Raw genomic sequence first — 6000 nt, 5'->3', positions numbered from 1 at the left:
CACGGGGGCAGGACATCCTGTTGGTTTCAGTGCTCAGTATTAATCAGAAGGAAGGCAAGCTTGAATCCATGCAAAAGGAAGTCTGTCTGCTTAGGAAGGGGTAGATGACAATGCGTATATCCACGATGAAAGAAGGGACCAGGCAGGAGAAGCGTCCTTGCCCCTCTGAGTTAGCTACTAATTTTTATTTTAATGTTGAACCATTGCGTGATTTATAATATAACTCAATCTATTAAGCACAGTTTAATGAATCAATCGGATATTTTTGCAACAAGTGAGACATATTAAGAATATGAATGTATTAGTGAACCAAATGATTTGTTCTAAATAATGCAACATGTTGGTGGTGCATCTAATTAGAAATTAAAATCAGGAACCTGATTAGAGACAATCGTAAAAGTATGTTGATTTTGTTAAATATGTAGAAGGTGGTGGGCTAGGAGAATACACACTGACTGTTTAGAACAGTGCTTCGCCAAGGGAGAAGAAAAAGCAGAGGTGAACCTGAGGCGGTGGTGGGCATCACCTCTGGGCATCCCATGTGGGCATCACCTGTAGACATCGCCTGTGCCGCCACCAGAAAGCTCAGCTGTGATACCACAGCTCCGAGGCTGACTGGGAAGATTTTAGTAAATGCTTTCTCCAAATCCAGCCACAACGACAGCCTACTAACCACCTCACTGAGTCTGGGCACCAAATCAAGTCTTGATTCAGTCCCTTACTCTGCATATTTGTGATGTAATAAGATAGAATCTTCTTTCTGGGAAAAACTTTTATATCATGAAAATATTTACATTGATCACAAAGCTACATGGGAATAAAATACAACATAATGTCTGCAGGTATGCTTAGCTTTCAATTATTTTAGACCAAATGTTTAATAAAGTAGTTCTTGTGGGGAGACCATCGTCTGACCCCAGGGGCCTGAAAGGGCTGGCTGGGCCTGGGGCCACCCCACCGGTGGGAGGAGCATCAGACAGCATCCCTGTCTCGGCCCCCAGTCCTCTTGCTCGGCCTTTCCTTCATAGCATGCCTTTCTTTGCTCTGCACATTCTTGGTTCTGTCTCCCCGCCCCCAGCCTCCTAGATTATGAGCCCTCGCCAGGCAAAGGCTGTGCTGGAACCATCTCTGTATCCTCTGCGGCATCTAAGGAGACACCCTGAACCACGATGTGTGTGAGGGAACCGCGTCACCCTCTGCCCGTTGACCTGGAAGAGGGACAGTTCTGTGGATTCAGACCCACCTCCTCCAGTCACAGCTCCGTGGCCGCTCAGGAGTTCCTGCTGGTCAAGGCTGAGGACTCAGCTAGCCCTTCAGGAGGATGGCCTGGCTGGGGATGAAGAAAGAGACAGGAAAATGGAGTAGAAAAGAGCAGTTGTCCCGGCCAATTGAAATTCAACAGATCCCCTGGGGATTCATCTTCTAAATGGCTTCTAATTTCCCTAAGTGTTTTGTCCTTTTCTCTCTTATATTTGGGCATCCAGTGAGCAGGCACTGGTCATAAATTTCTGACAGCCCCTCCCTGGCAAAATCCGGACCACTGAGAGCCAAAAGGAAGAGTAAATGACATCACTTTGTGTTACCACTGACTCCAGGGATGACTATCTTCTCAATCCCGCAGAGCAGAATCCTGCCTCCCCCACGCTTTGCAGGCCGGTGCCTGGTGCCTGCGCTCGGCCCACAGCCCCTGAGGTGGGAGCCTGGAAGGGGCCCTGCACCTCCCGCGCCCGGCGACCCTTTGCAAAACATCAGACAGTGTCCCCTAATGGGTGGGTCTCTCCATCTGCTCCCGGCCCCAGGCAGCGCGAGGGCACTCCTCCCAGACACGGGTGCCCGCAGGGCTATGACCTAGGCAGGACAGGTATGAAGGACAGAGGGTTAAAGTGCATTGAATGCCACTGGGAGGCCCCACGCCAAACACGTTACGTGATATGGCATTTAATCCTCCCAACACAGTGAAGAGACCCTGTCACCACCCCCATTTTACAGATTAGACCTAAGGCCTGGAGAGATTAAGTGCTTGCCCAGGGTTTGTCTTTCTTTCTCTTTCACAGACACACGTGTGCACACAGATATACGCACACATGCACATGCACACACAGGTGCATACACATAGATACACACATACACACACGCACACACACGCACATGCACATATACAGCCCTCAGAGCATACACATATATCCCCTCATAGCAGCCTCCTTTCATGATCTTGGTTGCAGAGTCTCGGAAAGTTAAAACTGGTAGAAACTTTAGTTCAAGTGAGAAATCCAAGCCCAGGAGCTGGTGGACAGCGCACTGGAGGTCACTCAGGGAAGGTTTGCCAGAGAAACTATCGGGAACGTGAGCAAGTCCTGAAACCCAGCGTCTCGGGCAGGGTCTCCCTGAATCGGCCCCGAGATGGGGACCCACAGGCAAGTGACTGATTACAGAACAAGTCCTAGTTGGGGGTCAGGAAGGAAGCAGAAGGGACGGGAAGGGAGGCAGGATCTCAGGGGGGTCCTACAGAGAGGAGCCTCAGCCGGACCCCCAAGGCTCTGGAGGGCGGGCGACACCTCTGACTTTGTCCTGCATGGAAGCAGGGGAGCTGGACTTTAAGGCCTCGTTCTGTCCTCACCGGCCTCCAGGCAGGACACCACCCAGCTCTCTGAGTTTGCAGGGCAAGCAGCCCCTGTGGCCTGAGTCCTCTGAAGAAAGTACAGTTGCTGGCTTTAGAAACTTGTTATGGCCATCTCAGTGGAGGGCCCTCAGTGTGTCACTTAGCCCCCCTCCCCTCCGTGGGAACAGTGGCAGCGGCGCCAGGCCCTGCCGTGTGCGATCAGCGGCACAGACAGTCAGAGCCAGGAGCAAGCAACGGAGGATCCACCAGGATGACTTTAAATGAGAAGCACAGACCTGTGCCCAGGGAAGGCGGCACTCGCTGCTGCTCAGAGGAATTTCAACACTCGTCCGCTTGAGCAGAATTCATGTTGAGTCAACACAGCGCCATTAGGGGACTCCCGAAGCATCCTGGGTATCAGCTCAACTGTTTCTGTTTCTTCCAGCCATTCACGCGGCACCTTGCATCGCATCAGGGCTGTGTGGGACTCAGGCCCATCCGGCTTCCAGTGCCCCGGGGTGTGAGGCACAATCTGGGGACAAGCAGCCCCACTTTACAGACACAAACACTGAGAAAGGATGGAGTCACTGCTTCTTGAATCTGGAGCACGAGCAGGTTTTGTGCCTGTCCCTTGTCTCCCATCTCGCATTTCCGCTCTATGAGCAAAGCCTTCAAGGTACTTCATTCCTCTCCCTGCTCTGATTTTTTCCCCTCAGACGGAGTCCTCCAGGGTCAGCGAGCCCAGGTGCAGGCCGCGGTCTGGAGGAAACCCAGACTCGGGAGACCCGGATGCAAGCATCAATTCTGCCACTTGGCAAATGTGACCTTGGGATCCTCAAGGCCATGGGGAGCTCCAAGGGCTGCCCATCCCCACTTCTAGGAATAAGGCCGTGCTCCCAGCTGAGAGGGCTTTGCGGGCAGGCCGGTCGGGGTCTGGCCCCAGACCTGCAGGTGGGAAAGGCTGAGGTCTGAAACTGGAACATGGCTCAAGGCCAAAGACCAAGGCAAAGGGAGGTAAGTAGTGGATGAGTTGCCAGGAAGGTGAAAAGCCAAATGAATCGGGGCAAAACCGGGCCTGGGGGTGTGGTTCAGAGCCACGCCCCCTCATCTTCCCTCACACACAACAGCCCAGGAACCACGTCTCTGCACGCGGGTTGTGATGCCTGTGAAGGACCCGGCCTGAGTGCGCAGCCCCGGAGTCCAGAGACCTGCCCAGTACCCAGTGCAGCCCAGCGCCTTCTCCCACCGTGGACAGTAGACCTGCTCCTCCACGTGCCCAGTGCCGGGGCTCACCTGCACCCCACAGCAATGCAGAGTCCGGGGAGGGAAGAGAAGGAGCTGTAGCCCGGCCGGCACTGCTCCCACCACCAGGCCGCCCACCTCAGCCAAGGTCCACCTGCCCCTGGGACAGGGATGTGATTGCAGCCTCCAGATGACGGCAGGAACTGTCGTGAGCATCTGCGTGGGAAGACACGGGGTAATTCTCAGGTCACTCTCTTGGTTTGGCGAATAGGTTATTTATAGGACAGTGAGGGCTCATGGATCCGTAGCCCAGGATGGGCTGGAACTGAGGAAAGGCTGGGAAGCATCACTGGCCTGGCTCTTAAACTCCCCGTGCGCTCGGCCGGGAGGTGAGGGCCAGCCTCCGTCACCGTGGACCCTGGAGGCACTGGACAGACCTGGCTTCTCCTGCTCCTTTCCCCTTGAGCTCCTCGGAAGGGAAGCGAGCTGAGCCGAGGTGACCTGGAGCGGCCGGGGCGGGAGGCACCAGAGCAAAAATAACCAGAGAGGAGATTCCGGAGGGAGACGGACAGGAACGCACTGTCTCAGCACAAACGGCTGCTCGTTTTGGAAGGACGGGCAGGCCTGCCCCCCTGAAACATGGGGAGCCCTCCTCGGCCTGATGCCACCCCCCACCTCTGGCCACCGAGATTGTGCTGGGGCTTCTGTCCCTGGGACCAGCGTGGGCACCAACCTGCCGCCTCTACCCTGCACATCCCATCCACCCACACGTTGTCCCAGGAGGACAGGCCCAAAGGATGGGGCGGCCCAGGGGAGGTGCTCACAGGGCCCCTCATCCTGGCTGCTTCTGCAGAACTTGCCTTTGTCTTGCTAATTAGGGGACAGGTGACATGCAAGAAAAATACACATTTCTATTGCAAATTGTGTTCTCAGTGTCTTCAGTGAAGCAATAAATTGTATTTTTCTACCTGTAGACTTTTGGGGGGGGGGGCATAAAGGGAGCTTCCCGACAAGACAAAACATGTTATTGTCGGGTGCAGCTGGTTTGCATGCGTCAGTAGGAGGCGGCGGGCAGACTCTTGCGTCCCTGCTGAGGGTTCAGAGACGTCTCTAGCCGAGAGCAGGGCTAGTAACCGGTCGTGGAAACCGCACGACCCAGGAGCCACTGCCAAAAGCCCACAGGGATGAAAACCTCCACAAAATGTTTTACAATTATTTTAATGGGTAATTTAAGTTTTTAATTATCAAATACTTTTGTGTAGGAAGGAAAAAGCCATATAATATACATAAATTCTAGGAAATAAGTAATTTTGCAACAAGAATGTCCCATAGTATTCAAACTGTGTACATGCTGCTCTCTGATGCTTCTCCGCTCTTACCATGGACAGCGCAGGGGCAGCTGCTGCTGGGACCCTGGGGACGCAGCACAGAAGGTCGGAAGGAAGTGGAACACGTGAGGTGGATAAAGGACAGAACGGTGCCCCAGGCAGGAAGCGGTCGGGCCAACAGAGACAGAGGAGGGCGACGCCCTCCCTGAAGGGAGGATGGGCCCCCAAGGTGCTGTCCCGGGAGTGGGGATGTCGGAGACGGGCCTGCCTGTGAGCAGACGCAGTGCAGCGCGTGTGGGCCAGGCCAGGGGCAGTTGGAGACGCACGCCTGACCCAGAGCACAGGAAAAGCCACGGGAACTTGAGATGCTGCCCTGAACCGGGGGGTCATGGCACCTGGTCCAGAGAGGACTCTTTCCTTGTGCTGCCAGCCCCAAAGTGGGTTATCGCCGTGGCCACGCTTGGCCCCTGCTGTAGGAGGAGATCATCCTGTCCCCTGGTTTCCTGACATCCAGCAAACCATATCTAAGGCACCCCGGGCAGGACCAGCTGCTGATGTGCATGACAGTCGCCCAGGGAGCACAGCCGGGCACAGAGGGCAGGTCGCAGCACTTGCCCGAGGGAATTCCTTTATTCAAAAGCATTCTTTTCTTGAAATGTGAGTGATAAACTGGGAATCATAAAAATGAAACTGCTTAATTTCGTGGGGTTTTCCCTCCAGTTCCACATCCTGCAAAATTACAGAAGTGGTTATTTTTGCCATAGAATTCTCTCTTTTTTTGCAGAAAAAAAGTGCATGCAGCAAAAAATATATTTTCCTGAGCCAAAAATG

Source organism: Balaenoptera physalus (genome assembly GCF_965194825.1).
Source record: "Balaenoptera physalus genome assembly, chromosome: 16".
In the NCBI taxonomy this organism is placed as follows: domain Eukaryota; kingdom Metazoa; phylum Chordata; class Mammalia; order Artiodactyla; family Balaenopteridae; genus Balaenoptera; species Balaenoptera physalus.
This window is presented reverse-complemented; position numbering follows the sequence as displayed.